The sequence below is a fragment of the Haliotis rubra genome, unplaced genomic scaffold (assembly GCF_003918875.1).
Source record: "Haliotis rubra isolate DU_JTF1 unplaced genomic scaffold, ASM391887v1 Scf9, whole genome shotgun sequence".
Lineage (NCBI taxonomy): Eukaryota > Metazoa > Mollusca > Gastropoda > Lepetellida > Haliotidae > Haliotis > Haliotis rubra.
In genome coordinates, this window is record NW_025767634.1 from 1,035,690 (window position 1) to 1,054,837 (window position 19,148).

General features: G+C 38.4%; 1 protein-coding gene across 1 annotated transcript in view; it reads left to right on the top strand.

Moving 5' to 3' along the window:
- Positions 1–19,148, top strand: part of LOC124263885 (myosin-10-like) — a 73,206-nt gene that overhangs the window by 8,034 nt on the left and 46,024 nt on the right.

The window sequence follows — 19,148 nt, forward strand, 5'->3', positions numbered from 1 at the left end:
TAGGTTTACATGGATGAACCTTCAAATGGTCACAGCCTTTTGAGATAGAATTGATAAAGGTATTGACGTTGAGCTTATTCAAGAGCGGAAATAGGTCACAGGGAGACTTTCCTTATTTTGAAACCGTGTAATGCATTGATGTTATAGATGAAAAAAGAGGTCTTGTTTGTTGAGCTGGGGAAAGAACCCTGTTAACTGTATGCAGATAGTAAGTACTGTGGTGTGTAATGGATGAGAGATTTTCCTGTTAAGTACCTTTGAGTCGCTCAAGCGATAACTGGAGTATGCATTTTGTATATGAGTGTTTCTACCCAGTTATATTTATGTTGATTATTTTTAATTGTGGTTAATTGAATTATGGATAGTAACTGAAAAAAGAGTTTGTTATGTTACTATGTCATCGCAATGTTGAGGGTTACATCTGCAGTGATGACATTTGGAAACAACTTTTGGAACACATACCTGTGATAAATAATGTGTCCCAAATTTGTCATTTATATCAGAGGTAGTTGGTTACATGAAATATTCCAGCGCACTAGCATTTAGATAAGCTGTCCCACATTTTCATTGTTTAAATGGGATGGACCATCTCTATTTGCTCTGTACAGTGACCAGTTAGTGGAAGGTTTGACTACGTCATAGATGCGTCAGGGATGTTACACCCGTGAAGGTCTGGGTTAGAATGAGCCTTCAGTAACTCATGCTTGTCGTAAGAGGCGACTAACAGGATTAGGTGGTCAGGCTCGCTGGCTTGGTTGACACGTCATCGGTTCCCAATTGCGCAGATCGATGCTCTTGCTGTTGATCACTGGATTGTCTGGTCCAGACTCGATTATTTACAGACCGTCACCATATAGCTGGAATATTGCTGAGTGTGGCGTAAAACTAAACTCTCTCACTCACATGTTGTTACCCTGCCTGCTGCTTGAGGGCATAATACAAGGATTGGTTTGGCTCAGTGGCTAGCACCTGCATTATTCAGGGATAGCTAATGCGCACACATGTGTACACTCAATGATTTTAATGTTAACCGTGATGTTGAATCCCATTCCACCTCACCTCACCTACTTTTTATGAAAATAGGTAGCCATCCAGGATGTTGTGTCATGTATGTCATCTTTCTATTTTCATTCCAAAGAGTTTCAACCTTCTTTTGGATTATGGTTTCGAAAAAATAAAAATCAATATCAGGAAGTCTGGTTGATGATACCAGTTGTGATAAAGCTACTTGAGACAAAGGTACAGCATTAAGGTCCACAACACAAGAGCATCTACACATTCCAACGATGGAGTAGAAATCTGCTGAAACCTGTGGAAAGTATTAATCCTTTGATTTCTTTTCTGTGCATTCTTGCAACAATATTTTCATGTCAGAAAACATTTGAATATCATATTTATTCATGGTTTATTATGGATTGCTTTATTTATAGCATATTTTTGTGAAGGCTGAGCTCTTTGGAAAGGTGTATGTTATTTTTAGGTCCAGGTGTACGAGATCAGTTTCCCAGTGATTATGATGATAGGGTACTGTCGCATTCCAAGATCTGTTTAAGCACCTCCTAGACACCGTTTTCTGATAAGCCTGGAGGATCACCTTGAGCCTTGCCATGATAAACACAGGATTAAGTTGTCCGGGTTTCTGGGGCTGTGCATATTGCTGTGAAGATTAACATCATTACTTGTATATTCCTATAACAGACTGGTTGTACTTTCAGAGATAAAAATATGCTCCAACAACCACAGACAGAAGATAAACAGAATGTGTTTCCTGGGGTTGATCTAGGCATGCTGAGAGGATGATATTGAACCCAAAGTCTGCAGTGAATGTTATTACATATTCCCAATTTGGAATTGCAAATGTCCCCTTTCATGCCAATTAGTAATATTCATTGTCTCTTTTCTGTCTTTTACTGAAGTTGGGGCAGTGGAGTAGCCTAGTGGTTAAAGCGTTCGCTCGTCACAATGAAGACCTGTGTTCGATTCCCAAAGATGGGTATAATGTTTAAAGCCCATTTCTGGTGTCCCAATGCCGTGATATTGCTGGAATATTGCTAAAAGCTGCGTAAAGCTAAACTACTCGCCCACTTTAAAGGTTTCATACAGGTGGCTTGTATATCACTGACCAGTTTCAAACAAATATTTTGCCAGAATTGCTTGCTAAGGACAGTTAGTTTTGGATCCTGGTTTCCTTGGTTTCACAGTGGTATATTTCTAGGTAATGCTGAATGTTGTTTGAAAGGATATGAATGTTTTCAACAAGGATATTGCTTTTAACAAGGAAAGGAAGTTCGAGACTTTAAATCTTTAGCGCAGGAAAGTGGAATAATTGCTGACATAATCCTATGACCTGCATTTTCCTGTGACCTGCATACAGCTGAATACCTGTAGTCAGAGGCAACTGGTATTCACAACTCTCCTTCAAGGGCATATAGATACTGTGCACACATATAAAACAAAACTTTTTTTGTGTCGCCACCTCGACAGGCGTTAACCAAACAAGAATGATTACAACATATGTCATAAAAAAACGTGCATGTAAGTAACATATGTGGTGCTTTAGTAGTACTGTGCGGCATATTGCATATGGCTCAGTGCCAACCAAGAGCAGTAATTGGTTGATAACAGGAAGGATGCACCACTGAAGTATGTCATGTAGGTTGTGTGCTATAGCACTGTGGACGTTACATCAAGTGCACGGTGATCAATACATCTATGTCCATGCTTCACTGGCATTCCAGGAAAGTAGTACACACTGTTGAGGACAAAGCTCAAGCCTGCCATTATATATACAATTAGATTGTATAAATTACAACAGACGTGTACTTCACATATCATCTGCTTCAGTACATTCTAGGATTGCGGGTTATCAATAGGTGTAAAGGTTTAAAATATTTCTACAGCATGACATGTTGATGAATCAGGCAGGATTGTGTGGACTGTTCATATGTTATGATGGTGGTAATACTTTCGGACAATCTAATCAGTGATGAAGGAGTGGCATGTTGATGTCATGTTTACTGAATTTGTTCTTATCTGCGTTTGTCGGAGACATGTCATATAATGTAAGGCATCCTGTATATGATGTGTATCTCTTGTGGCATTAGGGGCGGTGGGATAGCCTAGTGGTTAAAGTGTTTGCTCGTCATGCCGAAGACCTGGGTTCGATTCCCCACATGGATACAATCTGTGAAGCCCATTTCTGGTGTCCCCTGCCGTGATATTGCTGGAATGTTGCTAAAAGTGGCGTAAAACTAAACTCACTCATTCTTGTGGCATTAGTTTTAGTGTGAGGTGTCTTACATTAGTTTGTTGATTCACAAACCCAAATAATTGGAAAGATGTATGAATTGCAATCTCTGTTTTTTTTTCCCCAACAGTTTCCAGACTAACGTGTGTTAAAAAATTAAGAGACAGCATTTGACAAATGCTTTTGTTATACATTATTCTTTATTTTACCCCTCTTTGTTGGTGTGTCTGTGTGATGTTATCCAAACCTTGTCATGAGACTGGACCTCACATTGTGTCTAATGTACCCTCTCTGACACCAGGACATCTTGTATCTAGGTCACAGTAGGGGAAAGAGCTCCAGGATAGTTCATTGTTTCATTAGTTGAGAGACGCACCCATTTTGTCATCACATTGACAGAATCGCCAATGTTTACAAACAGTTAAACTGTCAGGAATTATTTCTTTTGATGTTTTGCTTCATTCATGCTGGGTCAGATAACGCCTTTCCCCATCCTGTTGAAGTTGATCTTGAAGTATGACAAGCCTGTCACCAGTGTGGGGTTTTCTTGTTGGAAATGTTACTTGAAACATATATTTGGTGTTTTTAATGGAAAATATATCAGAATTAACAAAATAAATTTGGGAACTTCAATATTATTTTTGCCAAGAGACGAGAGTTATCAAAGAAAATAGAAATCACAGTTGTCATGTGTTGTAATGGTGATTTATAGTTGCCAAAAAACTTTTAATAAATATAAAAAACACTTGTTAATTAATATTTTTATAAAACACTGCATATAACCAGTTGTTTGTTTACTTTTAGGCATAAAAGTTATGTTCTGAAAAACAAGGAGGTCCTGTTCCTTAAACCTGTTGTGCTTTATGACATCCCAGTTGTTAAAAGACAAATGTATTGATGTATGTGATCTGTAAGGTAGGATCAGACATACATTTCATAATGCAAGTCATGAGTTCCCAGAATTGCTCCCAGTCAATTTTTTGTTACAACTCATGATCTGGTTCATGTTGCTCCCATCAAATAGTACGCAGGCATATCACGACCATAACCACTGTTGCTATTCTGGGGGACCACGTGACTGGGAGGGGGAGGGAGGGGGGAGTTGTGGGTAAGAGGGAGTACACATCAACCAGTGACTCAGTTGACCTTTCCCCAGTGCTCCCTTAACTATTGTTTCTCTTTCAAAGAGAATTGTAAATAATTGTATTGTTTGTGGTGAATTTCCCAGCCAATTGATTAGATCTGCCTGGCAATATTGAGCAACAACTGTTGGCCCTCTTGGACTCGCTGACAGTTATGATTGGTCAGCAGATTGGTCTGGGTCGGACTCGCAGTCACCATTCAAATGGTCGCAATGGCAACACTCAGTGTTTGTGATTTGGGTAATGTTTGAAATTCTTCCCATTCAAAAAAGTTAAGAGTTGGTGAAGAATTTCGCTAAAAAACATTTTGAGAGTTGGGGGGTTGGTGTTGAAATTGACACAACCACTATTCCACTTTGTCCAAGACTAGGAAAGCTTCAGGACTAATTGTTTTCTGTTAGTAATTACAAACTTATACAGCATAAAACATGTTGTAAAACAAACTAAAGGTTGTTTGTCATGAGTTACTATTCATGTTGTCTATTTCAATATTGCCCATATATTTATCATTTTGCAAGTTCTTCTATGAATCATATATCATTGATGGATTGTGCTTCACTAAAGGTCCCAGATAGAGTGCAAGATTGGCTTTTCATGCCTTTGGACAATGTACTTAATGACAGCACTTGGTAAGCACAGTGAACTTATGCTCAACTTCTGACATTTCGGAAAAAGTAGTGGCACTCATCGTATAATTCATGACTGTATTGCAGATGTTGGACAACAATTTGGTTGAAACTATTTGGTTTGCAGGACTTAATTGGGTTTATTTGGTAAGGGATCTCAAGTTTTGGTTTTGTTTTGGAATTTGATGTATGATAAAAATAGGACACTTTTTGTGTTAGGAATGTTAAAATTGGATAGGGCCATAATTTTTTAGTCCAGTAATCAGATTTACAGTATATTGTTTTGAAGTCAGGAGTTTTAGAAACCTAAAATCATCAGAAGTTGTCTCTCCTGTGGAATGAGAAATGCTGAATAAAACAGCTTTTAAATCTAAAGAGCAGTCCTTTTAGATATTATATTGGCCAGCTGCAGATCCTCAGACTGTTAGTGTTATATATCAAGCGTCACATGGTTCTCTTCAGCCTGTTGCAGAGTCAGGCATGGGGGTAAATATGGGCCATGTGTATTTGGGCACGTACATTGTTGCAGAATAAGTGAGTGAATGTTTTACATCCCATCCAGCACATTCATGGCTTGGAAAACCTGTGGTTGATAAGATGAGCAACACGTTGACACAGTCTGTTAAGTCAAACAATAACCAAAGATGTAAAGTTGTTTTGCCGATTTAGATGTCTTGCAACATCTTCTGCCCACAAAGGAAAGGATATGCATAAATATAATATCAAGTGATATTAGAAGCCAGTGACAAATCTAATGTTCATATGTGAAAGTGATAAAAATATGGAATATCATGCATATTATTTTCTACATTTAATTCTCTAGAATGTATAAACGTTTTGATTCCACAAGACAGGATTTCTCTACATCTTCATACAAACTTTATAAGTCTCACAGTAGAACCCGTTCTGATTATGAATTTCCCAGAATTTGAAGGATCAGTTTTACACTGACAGTTTTTTTAACTAAAATAAACTGCATCCAAACTACTGAAAAGAACATGTCTTATTAACACTACTAGTGGACTTTAGGTAGTAACTGTTGTCAAGAAGCAAACAGTGATCTGTGTCCCATGTCCTCAAGTTTGGCTTCATAATAGACTGGACTGTGTCAACAAGGATGTATAGCACTCACTGTGGACACTGGAATCAGATCCAGATTTAAGACCAACATAGTGAGCATACTTCACCACATCATATATAGTGTGCCCATACAGCCCTGGATAGGCTTGCATTGTTACAGAATCATAGAGTATACTGTATGGAGGCTGCTGTGGAAGAGAAGAGGGATATGTTTTGTACAGTGTTTGTGCAGTATTGTACGGTGTGTGGATGGATATTTGGAAGTGAGATGAAGTGTGTAGAGGAAGGCGATACATATTGTACTATACTCTGTATGGACGGTTGAGACTGTTGAGACAAATCATAATACAGTATAGAAATTGGTGTCAGTCTGGTATTCTGAGATTAGTGAATTTCATGAAAGAACTTGTAACGTTTCCTTATTGACAAACACTTTAACATTAGGGTGATAAGGGTTCAAATTTCTTTGTATTTCCTTAATCATATTCAGATTTATGTGATCTAATTGAACGTGACATTCATTGGCCATAAAAATGTCCAGGAAGGACAAAACCCTTCCAGTGTTAATATTAAGAACGAAAGTCAAGAGGTCCTTTTTTCGAATTTGGATACAGTAGCAAATACCAAAAACACTCTAGATCGCTCTTGATTACTGGTAATGCTTTCAATTTGAAGAATTATTCTGTGCTGATATATCCTGCAAGGTCCCAAGGATTGTCCTGTATCCTGCATCAGACAAACATCTGTGAATATTGATGTCATCAGTAGTTTAGAGGCTGACCTTTGTATGTTAAACCCCACAAGACTTCCAAGAAAAAGAACCCATTCAGACAGTGTTGAGCATGTTGAGAGGGGGAGACTATTTCACATACTTTAGATAAGGCACATACTTGATCTGTTCTTGGAGACCCCACGCTGCCCAACTGATAGTAGACCAGTGACAGACATTTCACACTCGGTGTTCACTGTACAGGCTGGGACAGAGGACCATCTCCAGCAGCAACCCTGAGTTGATGAGGATGGCCCTCCTGCCATGCAGATAACATGTCCTTGCATTAAAGTTCTTTGATTAGGTACATGCCTTTTTTCAACTGAATGTGGGATTAAACTTTCCAATTGTGGTCAAAACCTGCATCACCAATCAAATGTTTTCATTCAGTGTATTTGCAGTAATCTGTAATCTTGAAATAAACAAAGTTGACAGGCTGCCATCAGTGCCTACAGGCTTGAGAAGCTGCAGACCCTGGCTAAACTCATCAGGCACTCATTTAAGAAAGAAACAGCCTGCTTATTACATGTAATTTTAGTGCAGGTTATAAGAACTCGTGCAAATTTCAAATCATGAGTGTTTCCTTGGAATACTGGTTCTGACAAAATGTGTTTAGACAATACCCCTTGTCAGCTTTCAGCTTGAGGGGTTTACTGTAATAGTGTGTAAGTCAAGGGCCTCCTAGAGTCTTTGATTTTTAAAATTAAACTGATGGCCAGTATCCCTTGACTTTCATGATTTTTACCTGACATTACCTGTATGTAAGTGCTGGACAGGCTTACAATGAAATTTGCTGATGCAGCAATAAACATTATTCACAACATTTCTCAATAAACATTAATGCAACATAATATTACTCAAATTACACTGAAGATAGTCAGTACCGTTTTGTTTCCAGTGGATCCAGATCTGATATAAAATAGGTGATCTGATAAAATAAATAACCAAAATGATGTGATATTTGCATCCAGTGCTGCACAAATAATGACAAATACTTCTGAGAAGGTTGTGGTCACTCTGGCAAAGGAGGTTTCTGTTGCATTGTGCCTGTATATTGTCTATTTCTTCTGTTCAGGGGCCATGGGATAGCCTAGTGGTTAAAGCATCCGCTTGTCATGCGGAAGACCTGGGTTCAATTCCCCACGAGGGTGCAATGTGTGAAGCCCATTTCCAGTGTCCCCTGCCATGATATTGCTGGAATATTGATAAAAGCGGCATAAAACCATAGTCGCTCGCTGTCTATCTGCTGTTCATCCTCCTTAGCCCAGTACACAGTACCTGTAGGACCTGTTATGTGAACAACACCTTTTCACAGCAATGTTGTGTGCAACAGCAATCCAGTTTGTGTCTCTATATATTGATGTATGTCACAAGCTGTTGCAGCAAATGCTGGTGACAACATACATCCATATGTAAGCAGTTGACTGCATCTAGACCTGTGTGTTCAGGGCCCCGTTCCTCAAAGCGATCGTAGCGCAAAGTTGATCGTAACTCCCATACTTTAACATAGACTTACGACTGTTGTAGCGCTACGATCGCTTTGAGGAACTGGGCCCAACTGCAGTCAGGCAACTGCAGTAGGGCTTTAGCCTGTAGAGTGTAATGTTCTCCCTATCAGCCTTGTTTAACAGGATACAGGAGGTTGAGAGCTCCTTCCTCATAACATTTATTATTTCTCAAGTTTGTTGCCAAAACAATCTCATGTTTTCATGCATTTGTTTCTTTGGCATGTTGATAAAAGGTTATTTAGTAAGTATTCAATTCACTATTTATTTAAGTTAATATTCCTTTTTACTATTATCTTATGTATCAAATATCCTAATGACAAAAGATGAAACATGAAATCAAAGATCTAGTTACTAAGTAGTCATGGTAGTCACCTGTTTACTTGTGCTTGTTCAGTTTTCACCAACATTGTGGTCACATTTATGTATATTTGCTGCACTGAACAGCTTAATGAATCCCTATTATTCATTGGTTACTAGATCAATGTATGTCAGGTGATTACATGTATATATTTTTTATTATCTTGATCTTGAATTGAATGTATTCTGACATATTGGAAAAGTTGTGGAGGATTATTACAAACAATCTTTCTCTTTTTGTTGTAAATATGATTGCAGTAGATTCCATGTCAAAGCATGACACCATAGTGATAATAACAGCTGATAAACACGGATAGTTTACTTCAGCTTTCAACTGTTGTAAATAACTGAGGCATGTCAACTGCATCATAAAATCTATCTAAAATGGAAAAGCATAAATATTGCATGATAACGTCTGTCTTCCTCTACAGACTTTCCAGAATGCACTCATGCATCACCAAGGTATGACACAAATACTGCCTTGTTGGCCATGCATGCAGAGGAGTAACAATTAACATGTCCTAGATGCTTCTGCAGGCATGTACACCAGGTGTGCAACTCAGGTAACGAGCTCACACACCTTGACGCCTGCAGCCTCCACAACATGCACTGCACACTGGTGCGTGTGTCAGAGATTCCCTCCCATTTGGCTTCCTACAACACTGGATCAACATGCTGGAGTGTTTTGCTTTTTCAATGTGGGATGCTTATGTTTGCACCTCTTGAAAAAATTGCCCAATCATCGGCTGAATAAATAAATAAAATAAATATGACATTTCTAAGTGGATACAGACTTTATGGAACAATTTGGGAATTTAGAGGATATGCCTTATCCAGATGAAGTGCATTTAAATGTTGCAGAGGTTTGTAGACATATCAAAACAAACAAAGGAGACAATGATTGAAGCTGTTGCATATTTCGAAGATGAAAAAGATATAAAAATATGATAAATAAACAGCACCAGGTTGGTAACATTATCAATGTTTCCCGATCAGAAATGGATGCAGTTTTCATATGTTATCCACATGGTGGACACTGGAATGAATTTTGTTGTATCTGGATACATGTTTGTAATTGATATGCAGTATATGGGTGTTTCGGGGGTAATATCACTCTTTCCAAGAATGTATAAGGGCCATTGACATTTTGATGTATATCCAATGAATAGAAGTGTTTATCACAGCATTATTTTGTTTAGCTTGCAAAAGTAAACACTTCATTGTCTTTCATACAAAAACCACCTGAGAATGTTATAACTTATATATTGATGTCAAAAACAGTGATCTTGCTGTTTGAAGCAAATATGCCATTTTAGAAAAAAAGGAGAAAAGGTTATTATCTGAGTGTACGTTCTTGGGGCACTTTGTTCCTCCTTCTCAAGTGCTGACAGCCATTAGTTGTTTTTGTTTGTCTTCCTTCTCCTCGGATACATAGCCAGCCTACGGATACATGGAAGTTGAGGCAGCTTATGCAGGCTCCATCCCTTCGCAACCCTCCACTGAATAATTAGATGTAATTGGATCTGTTTCAACCTGGGAACAGATCAGATAAAACTTTAATGAAGTAAAGGAAACAACCCCTCTCCAAATTTGTCTGGGTCAAAATCATGTCATTAGTATTGACCTGGGTGCAGAATTTCATGTTTAATTTTGAAGATTTACCAACAAATTCAAAATTTACTAAAATGCTTGTGGAAGGTCTTTTGTGGCTCAGAAAATGGTAAGATTTGTGTTTGTATTTATATGTCTGCTTCCATTCAATGCTGAAATACGACAAAGTGGATTTAGTGTTGGTAAATGAGGGCAGCAGGATCACTTTTCCCATAAATCTCCACTGTTCAGGTCATCACTCTGGGTCCATGGTTTCAAGTGGTGTTATTCAGCTGATATCCTTCCTGTGGTGACACTGGTCCTACTGTATATCTTATCACAGTGTCAACAGGAGGAACCCTGCTGGTGACAGCCAGCATTTCAGACCTTTGAGTCATACCATCACTTGACAGTTCACTATCCTATACTAGGTACCCCATGTTCACATTTCCTTCCCCCTGCCAAGGAAGTACACATGTGTCACTTCTTCAGACCTGCCTTGAGGTCAAGGCAGGCCAAGTGAGGGATTGAGTTAATGCTGCATGCAGCAATGTTCCAGCAATGTCATAAAGAGAATAATAAGTCTGGACCAGGCAAACCATGAACTAATAAGCATGAGCATTGATTCATGCAATCTGGTAGCGATAACATGCAGTTATTCAAGACATGTTAGCAAGACCGCTTATCTAAATTTTAGTTGCCTGTTACGGCCATGAGGACCTTTTTTCACTCAGAATTTTCAAAGGGTTGTTGAGGGGTTTGAGGTGTTGAAACAGTCGACCAGAGTTGCGTCCCTTACTCAGGTTCTTATCGGTTCCCAATTCCCAATTGCGCAGATCGATGCTCATACAGCTGATCACTGGATTGTCTGGTCCAGTCTCGATTATTTACAGACCACCGCCATATAGCTGGAATATTGCTGAGTGTGGCGTAAAACTAAACTCACTCACTCACTCACTCACTCACCCTTACCCAGGGTTAGGCGGAAGGTATGAACAGGCCCACATCATTGGGGTTGAATGTTAAATTATCCGCCATGATTTACCTGCACATCTGAACCTTCAGTCACATCTGAGGAATGATATATATTAGTGACTTAGTGGAGTTTTGGTCAGTAGATATACATCCCAGATCTTGACTTAGAAACAACCTTGATCTTTTAAGTTACTTCACAGGAACAAGCAGTAAGTGGAACTGTGGACAAAGTGATTTTGTTCAATACCTACTTTGAGTGCCCCCTGGCCTGTCAGTACCACACTAGCTCTGCTAGACATTGAACATTAAGCATACCATTGATATATATGGCATATATATTGTGTATTTGCATATGTATTGCATACATTCAGCCTAGTCTGATGGTAGAGAATATCATCGTGTAACACCATTTCATTGGTCTGTGCATACATTCAGTCGGCATATATTCTTCCCTTTGAAAATTTGAAGAAATATATTCCTTGCCTTTAACCTATTGTATAGTTGTAATCGTTAAACTCTAATATTTCATTGGTCTGTGCATACATTCAGTCTGCATATGTTCTTCCCTTTGAAAATTTGAAGAAATATATTCCTTGCCTTTAACCTATTGTATAGTTGTAATCGTTAAACTCTAATATCTCCTAAAAGTCATTCCCCAGTCCCCATAAATGAACAAGTAAGATGTGCATTTGTGTATAAATGTTGAATGCTATTCATCTTCTTTGAAAAGTTAACTTTGAATCCCGCTGAAAAGCTCCTTTGTTGGCCATGAATAGATGTCTGGACTTGTTATCGAGGCCTGACTGATTATGATATTCACAAAAAAGGGGCATGGAAGCTTAATATGAGGAAAGCTATGGGTAATAAGAACATAGGACTCTACCCTCAACTCTGAGGTAAACTTTGTTCAGTAAATGAAAAGAAGAAAGAACCAAGTTCGCTGAGGACAGTTTTAAAAGTTTAGGAGTAAGATGTTGCTTGATGACATAACTCTGTAGATTATTTACTTACTTCCTTGGCAAACTTTAGCCAGCAGTGCTCACTACTCAACAAATGCTTTGGAGACAAACAAGTTTAGCCACCTGGGTTCAAATGAAATATCACTGTTGTTGGTGTAACAGCTTTCAGTAAAGGCCTGGATGACATGCACTTATATTAAATGGTTGATTTCATGATTCATGCTCGTCAGAGCGTGCAAACAACTTCAAGATGAAGTCTACACATCCTGTTGATTTGAAAGCTTTAGGGTAGCGGTGGGTTGGACTCCATTCAGCAATTGGGAGTGTGATCATTGTGTGATATGTTTTGTATAGGTTATGTGACTGCTTACATGCTCTGGTTCATTTCAGTAATATCATACCTTATATAGCATTTATGTAGTCATGACTCACTCTGGAGGTCATGTATTAGACTTCTATTGTCAGATAAGGAGCGTCATGCAGGAAGTTAACACTGTCACATATTCTCAAAAAATATGTTTATAATGAAAATAAATTCCTGGACAAGTAATAATTTGGTGTATGCTTTGGAATGCATTGACAGTCTTTTCTTTACTTTTTCATAATCAGAAAAGGGGCGGTGGGGTAGCCTTGTGGTTAAAGTGTTTGTCATGCTGAAGGCCAGGGTTCGATTCCCCACATGAGTACAATGCGTGAAGCCTATTTCTGGTGTCCCCGCGGTGATGTTGCTGGAATATTGCAAAACCGTACTTACTCTTCAGAAAAAGGTATTGCCTGACACCTCAACCCCTCTACCTCTCTACAAGTCTACCCTTCTACACCCCCAGATGCTGAAAAGGACAAATGTTTCAACTATCCAGCAAGGCATGGCAACACTATCACAAATTGGTTCTGAATTATTGCATCCTGAAATAGCAGTCCAAAAGTTCACACCAATACTTACATATACAAGTGAGATAAATTTGGGTTTATCTGTATTGGTTGAAGTAAACCCAGTGAAGGAAGTGATACATATCAGTGGACGTCTTAAAGGCTGAAGCAAGCACATCATAATGATTAGCTTAATGGGAACATATAATATACTAGTGTTGAGTGGTTTGTGAGACGTGTCTATTCCCCACTGTGTAGCCAGTGTGCGTGACTACATGTACATGGTGGGGTGTAATGGATTACCTGCCCACTCTGTGGCATGAGAGATGGGGCTTGGATTTATTGTCATTTACTTCCACTATTTGTACAAACCAGATTAAATTCAGAAAATGATAGATTGAAGAACAAGCAAACAATCTGAGATACCTGCATAGGATAAAAATCTTTCAGTTCAACCCATGTCTTTGAAGATATCTCAAAATTGACTAAGTAATTCTTTAATTTGATGATTTGAATGATGGTTTGTATTGCAGAGATATTTTAGAGCGTAATCATACCACTGTTATTATATGAGTGTTAACTTGTGTTGGGAATTGGTTGTAAAATGATGCAACTTGCTACTTTAAAGTGATGACTAATATATCATGAACATAGATTTCCTGGAGTCTTCAAGAAATATGCAGTCATGACTTTTCAGGAAGTGAAGTGAATTTTCTAAGAATTAAACATGTTTCCAGGCCCTGACAACTTCTAAGATATGTTCCATCGTCAAGTGTTTCAAACACTAAAACAGTAGTGACAAAATCATTTGTGTTTGATTATGAGAAAACTTGATCGAATGCTTGGTCATTTGGTCACTGCGACCAAACTTCGATTATTTCAATTAATCGGAACAGCAGTAGTGGCGAAGTGAAACCTGATTAATTGGTACTGTGTGCTGAAGGCCTGAATTAGTCACCAGCTTGTCTGGTCCTGACTCAAGCAGTCACAGGATGTTGTCATAATGCTGAGCGTTGCACTAAACAACACACTGACAACTCTGTCACTGTTGATTATTTGTTCAATGAGAATAGAGTCCAGACAAAATTTTGCTGTAATTTGTTGTTCACTTGTTATATTGCAGTGCATGACATATCTAGCACAAGTTACTTGACTTTAGAATGAGGGTGTTCATTGAAAACTGATCTCTTAATGTTTTCATTATAAATAGAAATAGAAACGCCCAACTGATGATGTCTACATGAAAGGCAACAATATGAATTGTTGGAATTCCATATCATGCATACATTCTCTGGTAAAACTACTTAAAGCTATCAGGGAAATGTATCCGGTTTATCATTTTAGGCATGTTTAATGTTTGTTTAGATCTGTAACAAAAGAAGTGTAATTTGTTGATGACAGAGTAGTTTTCTTTATCGTAGCCACATTAAATGTTTTTCACATGTTCCTCATAAACGAGGGATCTAGAATATATCAATGTCAAGGTGAATCCTAGTTATGTGACATCAGACATTCGGTTCATGTCAAGCCATATTACAACAACATTGCAATGACATTTGAGGTTAAACAGCTGAATCCAGGTTTGAAGGTGCAGGGCTGGTTTACAGGAAGGGGCAGCTTCAAAGCTGGTTATGTGGGTTACATCTGGTACAGGTTAACTACAATAAGGAACACCTATTTTTTAGTCCAGTGCTGTACATGTGCCAAGTCCTCAATGGAAATCCTATCCCAGTGATTCAGTTGATGTAAAAGACGACTAGTGCAGAACTTGGACCAGCGCCCATTGACCTGTACTACATCAAACGTTTTATCATATAAGCACATTGTTGAAGGAAACCCGGCCAAGAGGATGCATATTTGACATCTCATTGGAAATGCATATGGAAATTGTTGAACTGAATGTTCATCCTAGTAGCTTGTTGTAGGAGCTCACTAAAGTGAGGATTGGATGGTTACAGGTTATGATCAGTCATCATCAGTCATCATAGTCAGTAGTCGGTCAGACAGACCTTGAAACAAATATATCCAAGAGAGCCCATTCAAGTTTAGAATATGTGGCAAGTCTAGATTACCACAGTTTTCTGAAAATGTAGAAAGTTTCAGGGCTCCTTTTCATTATATTTTATGATTATTATTTATGAACCCTTTTTTCTGTAAGATATGTTTATTTCACAGACTACATACCCAGATGAGAACGTCATTGTTCATGCTTTCACTGATTTATCTGAGCGAGACTTACTTACTGATGCAGCTGGAGTATTGTGGTCTGGTTATATAACAATGACACACATTTTGACAAGCTCATCTTTGTTTATACTGCCTGTCCTGTCCTGTCATGTCCTGTCATGTCATGTCAAGACTGAATACAGCTCCACTGACTGTGCACCACCATTTGTGGAAGGGCACTTCGGCTCTGTGATAATTACATTGTATAATGTTAACCACACATATTCCCCCAAGAATTCTTTTGGTTATAAAGCATGTGCTTACCATCTTGTTAATGGTTTTAGTGACGACAAGGTCATATTGGAGTCGTAACAAGTATCCATCATAACTTAAAAACAGCAATATGCTCCTTATAATAAACATGTTGCTTGTTTTGGCCCTTAATATGTGTTTGTTTTGTAAAATATATTCTCAACAAGAATGTTTCAGCTTGAGTTGGCAGCAACCACGCATTCTGTCTGAATAAGCAGTAATATATTCAGCAAGGAGATATCTCTCGTATTGTCCCCCAGTGTGACTGATGGCATGCCAAAAATGTTTGCAGTGTATTTAGGTGGACAGATGTCTGGCTGTATCATATGTTGTCTAGTCTGTGTCATGTGAAATTTTACGTGTTATGACAATATATACATTCTAACATGGATACAATTTACAATTGGTTGAAAATCAGTAAAATTGATGTTAAAATATTTGATAGAAGGGAGAACTTTTGAGACTGTTTCAATATATTTATTAATTTTACTGAAAATATGACCATGTCATATTACACAATCCCATGATTATTTATTTTTCTATATTTATTTGTGGATCACAATTTTGAAGGCAGTAGATACCATTACAAGGAAAAGATTTTGTTTTGTTTTCATGTTTGCTGATTTCCTACATTGTTATCATTTCCTGGGCATCTTGACATCCTTATTCTTGAACCCTTTTCCCACAGTGAGTTGGTCAGAATGGAGGGATTAGTTTCAATCTTTAATTGAATGTTGTATTTGATAATGCCAAACACACAATTTGTGGATGATCCAGGTGCCAGGGACCAGCATGTGTAGTGAGTCACACAGTCAGGCTGGCTGTATCTCATTCTCTAGCCAGCTGAAATACGTTGTGAGTCATCCACACAACGTGTTAGCCAACCTCGCACTGCCTTTTGTTTGAAACTCTTCCTAACTTTACTAACCTCAGTCTCAACTTCTGTTTGGATTTCCGTGTAACAGTAAATGCTGGTTTAGTCAGGAATGAGCTAGTAGTTGTGTGGTAGTTCATAGGACAGGTCCTCCTTCATGGTGTGTGTGTGTGTTCTCACCTGCTTAAGCTGTCACGCAGATTGAAAGGACGTTCAAACATTTGTAACTCTGTGTTTGTCAGTTAGCATATCACTTATAAAACTACTTATTTAGACCCAATGAATGCCCCGTGTTCATGTATATTCTTACTGAAAAATAAAGTTTCATATTTCTTTCCTTAGAGGTAGACAGCTTTCTGTACTCTGCTTTGACATTTGACCTTCAAACAGTAGCTAGGTAATTCTCAAGGTCATGAAAAAATGTGACATGTTTGCAGAGAACTGTTTTTAATAGAGTCAAGCAATGAGGTGTTACATGTTGGGCTGAGGATTGGCTACAGAGCTCTCAAAATGGTGATTTCTCTGTTTGTTTTGTTCAAACTGGCAGTATAGTAAGTTAAAGTGCTGCTGCCCAACAGGGAAGATTTATGATTTTGAGGAGTTTGTGAAATATGGGGGTACAAATTGTACTCCAGACTCGGCCCAGGTGAAAACTCAACGGTTGGTTTATAGCACTCGTATGCCGGGTATATGGTAATGGGTCAAACCATCCTGACCTGTCCGGGGCGGTGGGGTAGCCTAGCCTAGTGGTTAAAGCGTTCACTCGTCACGCCGAAGACCCGAAGTTCAAATCCCCACATGGGTACATTGTCTGAAGCTCATTTCTGGTTTCCCTCGGCGTGATATTGCTGGAATATTGCTAAAAGCGGCATAAAACCAAACTCACTCACTCACTCACTCCTGACCTGTCCTGTTTGGGCAGTGATAAATAATATTTAGTACTTAGCCTAGGACTGTATTTTGTAAAGTAAGTTGACTACCTACCACTGTTTAATGGGAAATTAGGATATGGAAATACAAGCATAAAGAAATAAGTTATTGGAAACCTTTGTGGCCATTCAAACAATGCTAACATTCATAGTGTTCAGGAATCACTGTCAGACAGGTATTGACTGTACTACTGGAACATTAAACACAACATGTTATAACTGGTTTTACTAGTTTGGGGGATCAGTTAAAACCTGATCAGTCATTGCTTTCAGATACAGTGATCAAGTAATTGATCACACAGAGCTTAAAACCTCCATGGTAGGCATGTCATAATGAATTCCAACATTAGAATCACGTTCACCTTTTTAAATATTTAATGTGCTGAAGAAGTTGAGAAGAAAGAAACTATACTCTCCCTTCCCATGCAGATAGTTTGAAAAAGCAATCTCCGGAAACAATGTATTTTTGTAACCTTATTGGTCTGATATATATGAAATACTGTGACAATTAATCAAAAGACAACAGTTGTACATGTGACCTTCTGGACATTGATAAAAGGTTAACTTAGGTCTAGAAGTTGATGAAATTAATAAATCAGAACAGTCATTTGTCATCCATGGGTTATAGAATGGACGATACAGAACAAGCAGCATGGTAATTATTCATGTGTACTCCAGTGTAATAGCAGTATGTAATGTTTGTGTGGACAGGTATAGGTATAAGATTAGCTTATGGTATCCATATGCTAAGACTAAGTCTACTGGAAATAATGTAAAAATGCTAGTTTGGACTAGCAGACTAAACACGTGTTTACCACAGTTTGGTGTACAATATGGCTGCTGTATGCAGGAAGATCTGTTTCCTGTAACTGTCTGTTTTTAGAATGAACAGGAAATATGATTAAACTTTTTGTATGACTGTTGCTTGTAATTTCCTCTATATAATGGCAGCTGTGATTGTGAGGAGTGGTTTGTAGACCCAGTCCTGGACCACACTGCTGTACAAGGAAGACTTTGTGGCCAGTCAAACAATGCTACCATTGATACTGTCTACCTGATAAATGTGCACAGTTTGACTGGCTGGGCTTGAGTTTATAACAAGCCATGGTGGTGCTGATACCCTTTGTTGATAACGTTCGTGGATAAAAGAGCTACTACTGTGCTTGTAAATAATCATGGTTAAGGTTTAGTTTGAATGATAAAATATATCTGAATTTAATAACTTTATGAGAGATTGATTGTGTCATTGAAATATTATGGAAAATAGCAGCCATCATTGCATAACAAGGTAATCTGTAGTATTTGGTTTAGGTTCATTGTCACACCTGTGGATTACATTTTATGAGCCGTGATATTGCTGGAATCTTGCTAAAAGCGGCATAAACTTCACTCACTCACCCACCCACCCACATATTACGATGAATTATTAGCCTCATTATGTAGAACTTAATAGAAATCAGAAGCATATTTATGTTTTGAGTTGGGAGAGTTTGCTAGTGGTTTTATACTGTTGAGGGTGTTCTGGGTTGTGAAGACAGTTTGTAGTATAGAGGTCTGAGACGGGATATCTGGAGAGGAGAGAGATAAATCCAGCTAAGACTTGTGACAGTGTCAGCGTCACACCCAGTCCTGGGTTGAGTGAGTACACCCTGTTTGATCAGGCCACCCTCTATACAGCAGCAGAGTAGGACTGTTGACACCGAGTAAACAGATATATGGCTGCATAACAGGATATGCATTATCA